The sequence below is a fragment of the Pectinophora gossypiella genome, chromosome 5 (assembly GCF_024362695.1).
Source record: "Pectinophora gossypiella chromosome 5, ilPecGoss1.1, whole genome shotgun sequence".
NCBI classification, from domain to species: Eukaryota; Metazoa; Arthropoda; class Insecta; order Lepidoptera; family Gelechiidae; genus Pectinophora; species Pectinophora gossypiella.
This window is the reverse complement of record NC_065408.1, coordinates 16386581-16397403: the sequence shown is the minus strand read 5'-3', so window position 1 is coordinate 16397403 and position 10823 is coordinate 16386581.

Below are 10823 nucleotides of genomic sequence, written 5' to 3'. Positions count from 1 at the left end.
TTTTCTATACGGTGAGTGATTGGAAACGGTTTTATAAAAAAAATACGATCGTTAGATACGAATATTGGTTTGGTACTTGATATATTCAGCACGAAATTGAATATTCAGTTTTGGTGCCATATAACATAATATAACAAAAACTTTACTACTCTTGTCAGTGTAGCATTTTCCATGCTACTTTTTCAGGGAAAAATACGGCAGTGGTTAGTGGTTGGTGGTGGTTCTTTAATGCACTTACAGGAAATACAAAAATACAAAACCGATAAATAGAAAAAGTATAACAGGCGCAAAAAGGCCGCCTATTGTACTTATGTTTTTATTCGTATGTTTATGTCCTTTGTATATGTCGTTGTGCAATAAAGTATTATTGATTGATTGATTGATTGAAAGATTCGGAGTAGATGGTACTGGACTTTTTCTAAGGACATCTCCAATTTGGTTAATATACGTTCTTCTAGGTCTTCCTCTGCCAGCCCTACCACCTTCGCTTTAAATACTGCTTTCGTAACCCTATTATCCTTCATCCGCTCTACGTGTATCTCAAATACTATGTATGTATATATATATTTTGTATTTTTAATTTGTTTGTTCCTTAGTTATATGCTAATGGTATATGTATCTACTCCTCTAATCTATCTACTCGTAAGTGCCTTCGGGCAAGTCTGGGGCCAAGAGCAAACCCATCAAAGGTAAAAAAAATCGCTGTCGAATCGGGATTAAAAAACTTTGAACGAACCCGTCTTGAAGATCTTGACGCCAAACGCCAGATCCGGAAAACTCGACCCAAGCCCTCCTACCACTACACTTATAACTCAAATGGGACTCTCTATTGTGCTTCTTGCAACAGGACTTTCAAAACTAAATTTGGTTTTGCTAGTCACGCCCGCACCCATGCAAGAGCCCAGGATAACACCAGCTAAGGGTGTCGCCGTCGACGGATACGTCTGGAGGACATCATCATCATCATTGTTTTGCCTGTGTCGCATCCTGGAATAATAAATGTATCTTCCTTCTTTCTAATGTGCAGTGACTAATTTAAGCTGGATATAAAGGGAAATCAAATTAAAAATGGGCGAGCCCATGCTCGCGCAGTGTAAACGGATGTTATTTATTGGATCGAAGGCGCGGTTAGGACGTATACGGTATAGTAATGTGTGCCGCGCCGTAAGATGTTACTAGAGCGCAGCGTCTGAAACGTGCGTCCATGCGTAAGCTTGCATTCGCGTCCGTATACAGGCTGTTAGTGACATCGTAACGAATACTAAGGGGGATGATTCTAACCATGATTCTGAGTTGCTAACAAGTGGAATTCGTGATTTTTAATACCTTTTTTAAATCATTTTCAATTCTATACTTTTGCGATGGAAAATTCCACTTGATATCAACTCAGAATAATGAGCTAAATCAACCCTCTCAGTATTCGTTACGATGTTGTTACGAATAACTTACACCCCGTGCAAACACTCTTTCCATCCATCAACTATATAAAAAATTCAAAAATTACTGTGACTAAAATTGACTGAACTACTTTCCCTGGTATTACTGTTACACACACACACACACACACACACACGTACAAGCGCACCCTCAAACTCTCACACATACACACTCACATCACTCAAAACACACACACACACACACACATATAATATACTTAAGAACCAATGCATTTAACCTCGATACATAATTATTTATCTCCATTGGATGAACAAATTAACATGGACTATAATTTATACAGGTAGTAGGTAAGCTACAGTAGTAACTCTCGAATTACTAGTTACTAATGCTTATGGCACAGGAATTAATTTTCCTATTTTTAGCATCAGTCGCATCTTCATTTCACTGTAATATACCTGTACAACATAGTGTGTAGTTTATTATACTCTGTAATACTTTTTTATGTACAATAAATATAATTATTATTTTGTATGCGGTTTCCATATCTCGGGTCTATGGAATCCCGGACTTTTGGAAGGCGCGCGTGAGGATTATTATTATAATTATACAGTTTTATCGAAACTATAGTAGTCACAGATACGTTAGAGGTGATTTAAAACAGAACCGTTATAGGTAACTACCTATATCTTTGTAAACATCTGTGATAAATTAATAAATTTAACTTTACTTTAGGATTAAATAAATTTCCAACTCCATCATAAATATTAAAATTCTCCAAGAAGTTTCCTGTATTTCTGATAAAATGTATTATTCTGTACGAATATTTTGCCGAAATCCAAATTGAATTTGTACTCGACTTTCAATTTGAATAATTGGATAAACTAGCGGTCGCGTCGCAAATCTTCGTCCTTGAGTTTACACTTGAATACACATTGGTTCCCATAATCTTGGCCTAATAACGGCTGCAGGGTCTGCATGGCAACCAAGCCGCGCGCCGCGCGAATAATATTGAGGGCTTCGACCAATAAACGCAGCGAATGTTATCTACGTGGATGAAACGTCGTACGGCTATCTTCTATCGTGTAAATACTTCCGTGGTCCAGTGGTTGAGAGTTGGACTCACGATCCGAGTTCGATTCCCAGTGGGGACACATCACATAAATTACTTTGTGGTCCCTAGGTCAGTTAGGATAATACTGGCTGATCACCAGATTGTCCGAAAGTAAGATGATCCGTGCTTCGGAAGGCACGTTAAGCCGTTGGTCCTGGTTACTACTTACTAATGTAAGTAAGTAGGCGTTACATGAGCCATGTCAAGGGCCTTTGGCGGCTCAATAGTAACCTAGGGTTGATGAGGTTGGTACTCCACCAGACAACCTACACGATAGAAGAAAAGAGTACGGCTATTGGTCGAAGCTATCGATATACTTCGCACCGCGCGCGGCACTGTTGCCGTGCCGCGATAGCTGGTGTCGATATCAACTTAATTGAGCTAATCAATCTTGCGTTTTATTAATGCATTTTTTGCTTCACCTCCGAAACCTCCACACAGTGGAGCGGCAGCTTGTCCAGTTGATTTATGGGAGGCCTGTCCGTAGCAGTTACACTTATATTATGTTGTTTAATTAGGAATGTGTTTATATTTACGGAACTACGGAACTATGTGATATACAATCGTATTTATTTATGTCTTTATGTTGGACCATTTATTATAGACGGCGATACGAAACACCGCTGATGACGTCATCATATTTCTCAAGTTCTGACAGCGCGTATGATTCTTAAGAATCTGTATGTCTTTTCAGCATAACCAGCTACGGCCTCCGTGGTCCAGTAGTTGAGCGTTGGGCTCACGATCCGGAGGTCCCGGGTTCGAATCCCGGTGGGGACATATCACAAAAATCACTTTGTGATCCCTAGTTTGGTTAGGACATTACAGGCTGATCACCCAATTGTCCGAAAGTAAGACGATCCGTGCTTCGGAAGGCATGTTAAGCCGTTGGTCCCGGTTACTATTTACTGATGTAAGTACCTAGTCGTTACATGAGTCATGTCAGGGGTCTTAGGCGGCTCAATAGTAACCCTGATACCAGGGTTGATGAGGTTGGTTATCTAACCTCATCAAAATAGAGTTTAAAGATACTGAAGTACCACTTAAATAAAAGCAAAAAGTCTAAAATTACAATCCAAAATCACGAATAAAAATCGCCCATAAAGAAAAAATTTAATAGCCAAAAACTCCGACTGCGCGAAAACCGAACTAAAAGCAGGGATGCAGAATGACGAAGAGAAATAGTAGTAGTCGGTTATGGAATCAGTGCAGTCGAAGACAAACATGTGGGTAGGTGCAGTATATATCTAGTACATATCTAGTAGCAGTACATATCTAGTTATACCTACATCAATAACTTTATTTTTTGTTCTAACCTTAAGTATTTACGTATACCTACACCTTTGCAATAATATTTGTTTATGTACACTATTTCTATTAAAGTAATTTGGTGTTATATTATAATGTATGTACACCATTAACACATGTTTATCGAACACGATGTTCGTGCGTCACCCAATAGGGTCTACATAATATCAGCGTCGTGGTTCACGCCGCGACTTGTGCTGAGTGAGGCCCTTTTATCTCAGGACGTCCACCACCACCTTATGATCATTTCGACTAACATCCGTCTTGCTTTTTTGTAATTGTTTTAGTGGAAATTTGATATGATGTTGATGTCTTTTTTTTGTGTGCGGCGTCTTTTCATAATAAACTATTTCTATTCTATTCTATTCTATATCTAAACACGAATCTGTGTGTGATTCCATTATACACTCTACTATTTTCCTATGACATCTTGTTTCCCTCTGCTCAGTTTTACGTAGATAGTCGCGTTTCTAATCTAATCTAGCCTACAAGATCCCACTCTCACAAATTAGTGATGTGATGATGATTATTTTATTACGATATTGTGTACATACTACAAGTAAATAAAAAACATATCAGTTTTACGACCAACATTTCATCTGATTGGTTTTACGTATTATAGTTCGAATACAAAAAATAATTTATGTTATCGTATTTCAAAACAGATTACCCGAATTCAATATCAGAAAAGTACCTATCTACTTCTTTGATTATTTGGTTTCAATCATCCGTTCAATAGTATTATTTTCTGAGTAAGATTGAAAATAAAACATTTTTACTTTTCATTTCACCACGGTGTTCACAAGTCATTACATCGTCATCAGCCCATTAACGTCCCCACTGCTGGGGCACGGGCCTTCCCTATGGATGAATAGGAAGATCGGGCCTTAAACCATCACGCGGGCCCAGTGCGGATAACAGTCATTACATAACATAACATAAATAGCCTATACACGTCCCACTGCTGGGCACAGGCCTCCCCTCAATCAACCGGAGGGGGTATAGAGCACACTCCATCACGCTGCTCCACTGTAGGCTGGTGGAGGCACAAGTAATTAATCTAGAACAAAATACTAACGTGTTGGGGTTGAAAACCGATAAAGGTTAAGTAAGGGTTTACTTGTGCTGTATACAGAGTGTTAGTGACATCGTAACGAAAACTTTAAAGGACGATTCAGACCACGATTCTGAGTTTACATCGAGAGGAATTTTCCGTCGCAAAATTATTTATCATTCTATATTTTTTACGATGGAAAATTCTACTTGATATTCTATCTGTCTACTCAGCCTGTGTCCACCCACTGCTGGGTATAGGCCTCCCCTCTCCACTCCACTCCACTCCACACTACCACACCACCGCTCCACTCCACTTGATATTAACTCAGAATTAGCTGAATCATGCCTCTCATTATTCGTTATGATGTCACTTACACCCCGTACAAATAGCCATAGGAGTACTTATGGATATTAGTAACACCGTAACGAATCTTTAGGGAGATGGTTCAGACCGTGATTCTGAGTTGATATAAAGGAAAATTTCCTGTCGGAAAATTCATAAAAATTATAGTGTTAATTTAATTATTTTCAGTTCCATACTCTTTCGACGGGAAATTCCACTTGATATCAATTCAAAATAATCCTTTAAAGTTTTCGTTACAATGTGACTAACATCCTGTTTAATACGGCTATACAGGTTGTGAGAAGCTGCAGTAGTTTTAGGCGGATGAGACGTTCGTTATGTAAAAATTGACACTATGTTACCTACTGAATAAAGATATTTTTGAATTTAAATTTGAATTTATATTATTAATACCTTTGCCCTAACTAATAGCTCAACCAGTTCAATCTTTGCCTGGCCGAACGGGCTATACAGGTTGTGAGAAGCTGCAGTAGTTTTAGGCGGATGAGACGTTCATTATGTAAAAATTGACACTATGTTACCTACTGAATAAATATATTTTTGAATTTAAATTTGAATTTATATTATTAATACCTTTGCCCTAACTAATAGCTCAACCAGTTCAATCTTTGCCTGGCCGAACGTATTATACTATTATTTTGTGAGTAAATATTGTTGAAAGCTAATAATAGTAAGATAGAGGGATTTACATCAGTAGCGTAAATATAGGCAGTATTGATACACAATAATACTCTCAATATTGTCTTTATCGAGATATTCGTGCTTGACTCTCAGTATGAGGTCACAGGTTCAAATCTAGTTTGGAAGTAAACGATGGATATTCGGATTGGTTTTCGGATTCATGTTAGGATCTTAAATGATTATCATAATATTATGCTTAGCGGTGATTGAAAACATCGTGAGGAATCTCACATTCTCAAAACACCAATACTGACTCCGCCAGGGTGGTCGCTGAATGATGGTTTCAGCGCTTATCGCTACCGGTTCACTAGGGTCGATTGAATCTTTGAAATTTAATCTCTCTCTTAGAAGTCCTGAGCCGAGGTTCGCGCCTAAGTGGTCAGCCTCAGCGCTCCCCATATTTAAATGGTGTGCTCACATACCCGCTATGTGGGAGGATCTTTTCCAATAAGATTGGCTATATAAGCCACATGCGAGCACATGAACGTCGGAGTTGAAGCAGTCACCGTAGCCGACATCCGCTGGATCACATCATCATCATCATAATTGGTTTGCGGCAAACCCATAATGGTAGGTTTTTTTTTACATGAAAAAAAATATACTTCTCAATAACTCATTAGATGGCGCTGAACGTTACTGGTCTATTTCCAAGATTCCACGAACTAATAAAAGATTGATTTCTTTTTTCCTTGTCATTTGTTTATAATCAGAACATAATTATTGCGATATATAATACGTTTTGTTTTATATTTCCAACATCGAAGAAAAACAGAAATAACTAACATTTCGTTCCTTGCTGTAACCTACCGAGTTCAGCGCCCTCTATCCAGCTGTTAGGAAAAACATAAAAAGAAAATATCTCATCTCAGCCACGTCAAAGATAATGAATAGTCTATGGATACTCAATGGATTCGTTATTCGAGAGCAAAATATTTATTTCAGGTTATCGTACTTCAAACTGCAGACAACACCATTATGTTGTTTTTATTCTGTTTTATTCGTCTTGGCGTCGCTTCAATCTTTTCATTCACGACTGCCGGTTTGTTTATCTAATAGAATACAACGTACAGACAGATGGACAGGAGTATTTGTACTTTTTATGTGTTTATAAATTCTGTAAAATCTTTTGGCACTAAAAACGTGTTAGGTACTTGTTATAAAGCAAACTGAAGGTCTTGCAGCGATATTTTGGTATGACCACATACAAAAATCTTACTCATACCGTCTGTCTTACCTTACCTGTCCGCTTTACCGTGTAAGTGCTAGGAAGATACAGACGGTCCGTGCGCGCTCCCAATCTTCTTAGCGGTTCCAAAAGTTTTCTAAGATACTTAATAATATTGTTATAATTAAGCTGCTGTCACCTCTTACGTTGCTGTGCCCTTGCAGGGCGTCTCATGTACCTAACACCATGTATGTAATACTGCGGCACGCTGAGAGGTGAGGGTATGGTATCCCGACGTGCCGGCAGAGTAGGGGAATGATTGGTGATGACGATGATAAAGTAGAAGCAATAGCAATCAGGAATATATACAGTTTATTAAAAACACTTAACATATAGGATAGGAATATACATAGTTCACAATATTACACACTTCACAAAAGATTCAAGACTTAGGAATTAGAGGGCACGGCCCTAAACAGTATAATATACTTGTTGTTTTAATGAAGGTCGGGGATGCAGTGAGTCAAAAGTGAGTAGAATGAAAGGAAATGCGAATGGAATGGAATGAGAATTTCGTAATTTAAAATGATGATGGTCCGAACAACAGGCCAGTATATGCAGAGTTTGTACTCTGCTACAATACCTATTTGCTTGTGACTTTGCAATGAATAAATGAATGTGAATATGAAAAGGGGTGAGGAAGTATGTACTACCTCGGCGCCCGATACGATTTTTTACAGACCCGTGAGTTACCGTTCTACGCAGTATTGTTCTTTATTCTATGGTATGACAACATTATTATCTGTTATTAGAATCTCAACCCTTTGCCTTGGTATACATAGACCCTATTTATTGGCGTTATAGAACACGCGCAACTGTGTGTGTGACGCCTAAGGGTTGCCAATTTCAATACCTAATTTAATTTCATCCGTCATTACTCATTTAGGTTATACCACACAAATCATCCATTTCCCTAGCATTATAACCTAACCTAACCTAACCTGAAGATTTGACAGGTCCGGTTTTTTACAGAAGCGACTACCTATCTAACCTTCCAACCCATCATCATCATCATCAGCCGTACGACGACCGCGAAGGGAAAATCAGCCCAATTTAGGTTAGGTTACATACGTCCGAAATTTTAAACAATGCAGGTTCACTAAAATATTTTTTTATATGGCTTCAATGTCAAAGCGTCGCCGAGTGAGTTCCCGGCCATACATTTCAATTAGAATAATTTGACGACTGTCGCCGGATACTCATCGTAAGAGAACGCACATGTGAGATATTACAGACCTTTTTTTATGAATTTAGTATCTGTAGATTGCTTTAGACGAACACATACCTATATCATACATAAAATCTACAAAAGGATTTAACTATTCTAAATACAGTCTCACAAAGTGATATTTTGTGTAACAGGATTCCACTGAGATTCTAACCCAAGACTTAAGAATCGTGATCCTAATGCTCTTAGCACAACACTGCGAACTGCTATTTTTTTCCGCCCAAATCCCACATGTAAAAACCCAAAAACATACCCAAATATAAATACCCTTACCGCAACACAGGAAGAACTCTAAAATTCAACCAACCTTTTTTGCGTTAATCCCCGTGGTAATCTATACAAAGTAGAGGTATAGGATGGAATGTCCTTCATACTCAGGTTTTAATCTATTGGATTGAAGATAGATTTGTAATACTTTTAGAATTTTCGTTACTGCTGGCATAGAATAAAGACTCTACTAATATAAAGAATACTACGTATAGAACAGCAACTCTCCGCTCTCCACCAGCGGTTGAGCTAGGTTACACAGATGCGAGTGTACGATAACGTCAATGTGTAGTGTCTGTATAAAACGAGGATTTTTGTATGAAGTGTCCGGGATGTGCTACTGATTAAAATGTCTGATAGCCTAAAAGAACTTATCCAACACATAGTGGATGAGCCTTGAACATGTGTATTTTTCTTCATAGTACCCAGCAGTGGGTCGATATAGGCTGAGTAGATAAAAAGAGTTATGTTTACTTCTTTTTCGCGTAACAGAAAACTCGGTGAGGTGTGGGTACAGTTAATATTGCGATGGATGTACCTCTGACTATCCCAGTTGGGATATAGTCGTGAATTTATGTTATGTTATGCTTTTTGGTGGCTTTTGTATTCTCTACGTGGCCGAGCAAAAAAGGTAAGTTTGTTAAAAAAGACAACATGCTAAAACCACTTAGCAGTCACTTTTGATACGTTTTTTTGAGATAATATATATTATACTAGGATTACGAAAGAAATATATTATAAAGCAAAGGCTGATATTAGGTGTGGCAGAGAAAGACCTAGAAGGCCTTATATTAACCAAGTTGGAGTTGTCTTTAGAAAAGGTTCAGTACGATCTACACTGAACCCGCGTGCGTGTATGAAATTGATGTATGTGGAGGAAGCATTAGAAGTGTGTCAGGATTGAAGCAAATTTATTTACTTTTTTATTGGAAGACCAACAGCTAACGATACAAAATAATAGTTAAGTAATCCTAAAAAACAAACAGCCATTTACAGGTCCTCACCAATAGAATGATATGATTTGTAGCTAACCTAATCATGGTAATGGTACGTAGGCATGTCTCTTTCTTAGAGATAAGCTTACCTGTACTGACTGTTTTCTTTGTGTGTTTCTTTCGTCTCTTTTATTGTGTACACGTGAATTATGATCGCGGTAGCCGGAGTACTCAAAAAAAACCAAAAATTTCTAACACTAATTTAATTACGAAAAATAACAAGTTACAAAAATTACTTATATTAACTTAATTTTACGGGCGAGTTGACCTGATCGATACAAGAATCAAAGTGACTCGCAGTGGCGCGATCACGTTACGTTGGAGTCTCATCGGCGTCAGCAGTTTACCCCACTCGCAGGAATGAGGCCGTGACACGTGTGGGTATTGCAGCGTCTGCAGTTGGGGCCGTGTGCAATATTTCCCTGCAGATAGAGTATTCAGCATATTCCCTTCTGCGTGATGACGTAACACCTCCCTCCCGAAGACTGGCAACTATTTTTTCACGTTTAGTAAAAATGTTGCAGGATGCTGGATAACTTTGGAAGAACCAGGTTTCTCGTAATGATGTAGTTGTTCAGTGGTGGATGGGTTCTTATCGCCTTTCTTTGGGCGGTTGGAATATTTTTTGTACAGTACGATGATAGTGAGTGCACATGTACTTATCAATACTATGTAGAATGGTAAAGTAGTATGGTAAAATGATCCCGTGTTTAGTTTATCCAGTTCAATTGGTTCTTGCGACATGATTCTGGTCTGTATGCTTCTTAGCTCGTTGAGATTGATTGATTCTAGGTTAATCGGAGGCTGCGTCACGGATGCCATCTCGTAGTTTGGCGGAATGTTAATGATCTTCATTGGTTGTCCTTTGACGACGTCGTTGCTATTATAGATAGTGAATTCCTTGGTACGTAGTGAGCATTTGTGTGGTATGGTAACAAGGAAACTTCCCTCCAATGTCCGAAACTCGTCGCGCTCGCAGGTAAGTTGTATATTCGTAGGTCGTGGGAATACTATGACATAACGGCGATCGTCCAGTTTCTCCATAGTTTCTCTAAGCAAAGCAATGGTGGTGTGTTGGCACGATGAATCGATGATCTGGTTGGTGATGAGCTTCTGAATGCAGTCCGGCTCCGTCCTCATCTGTCGGCTTAGTTTGTCCTCACAGAGGTAGCGAGTGTCATACTTCGGGC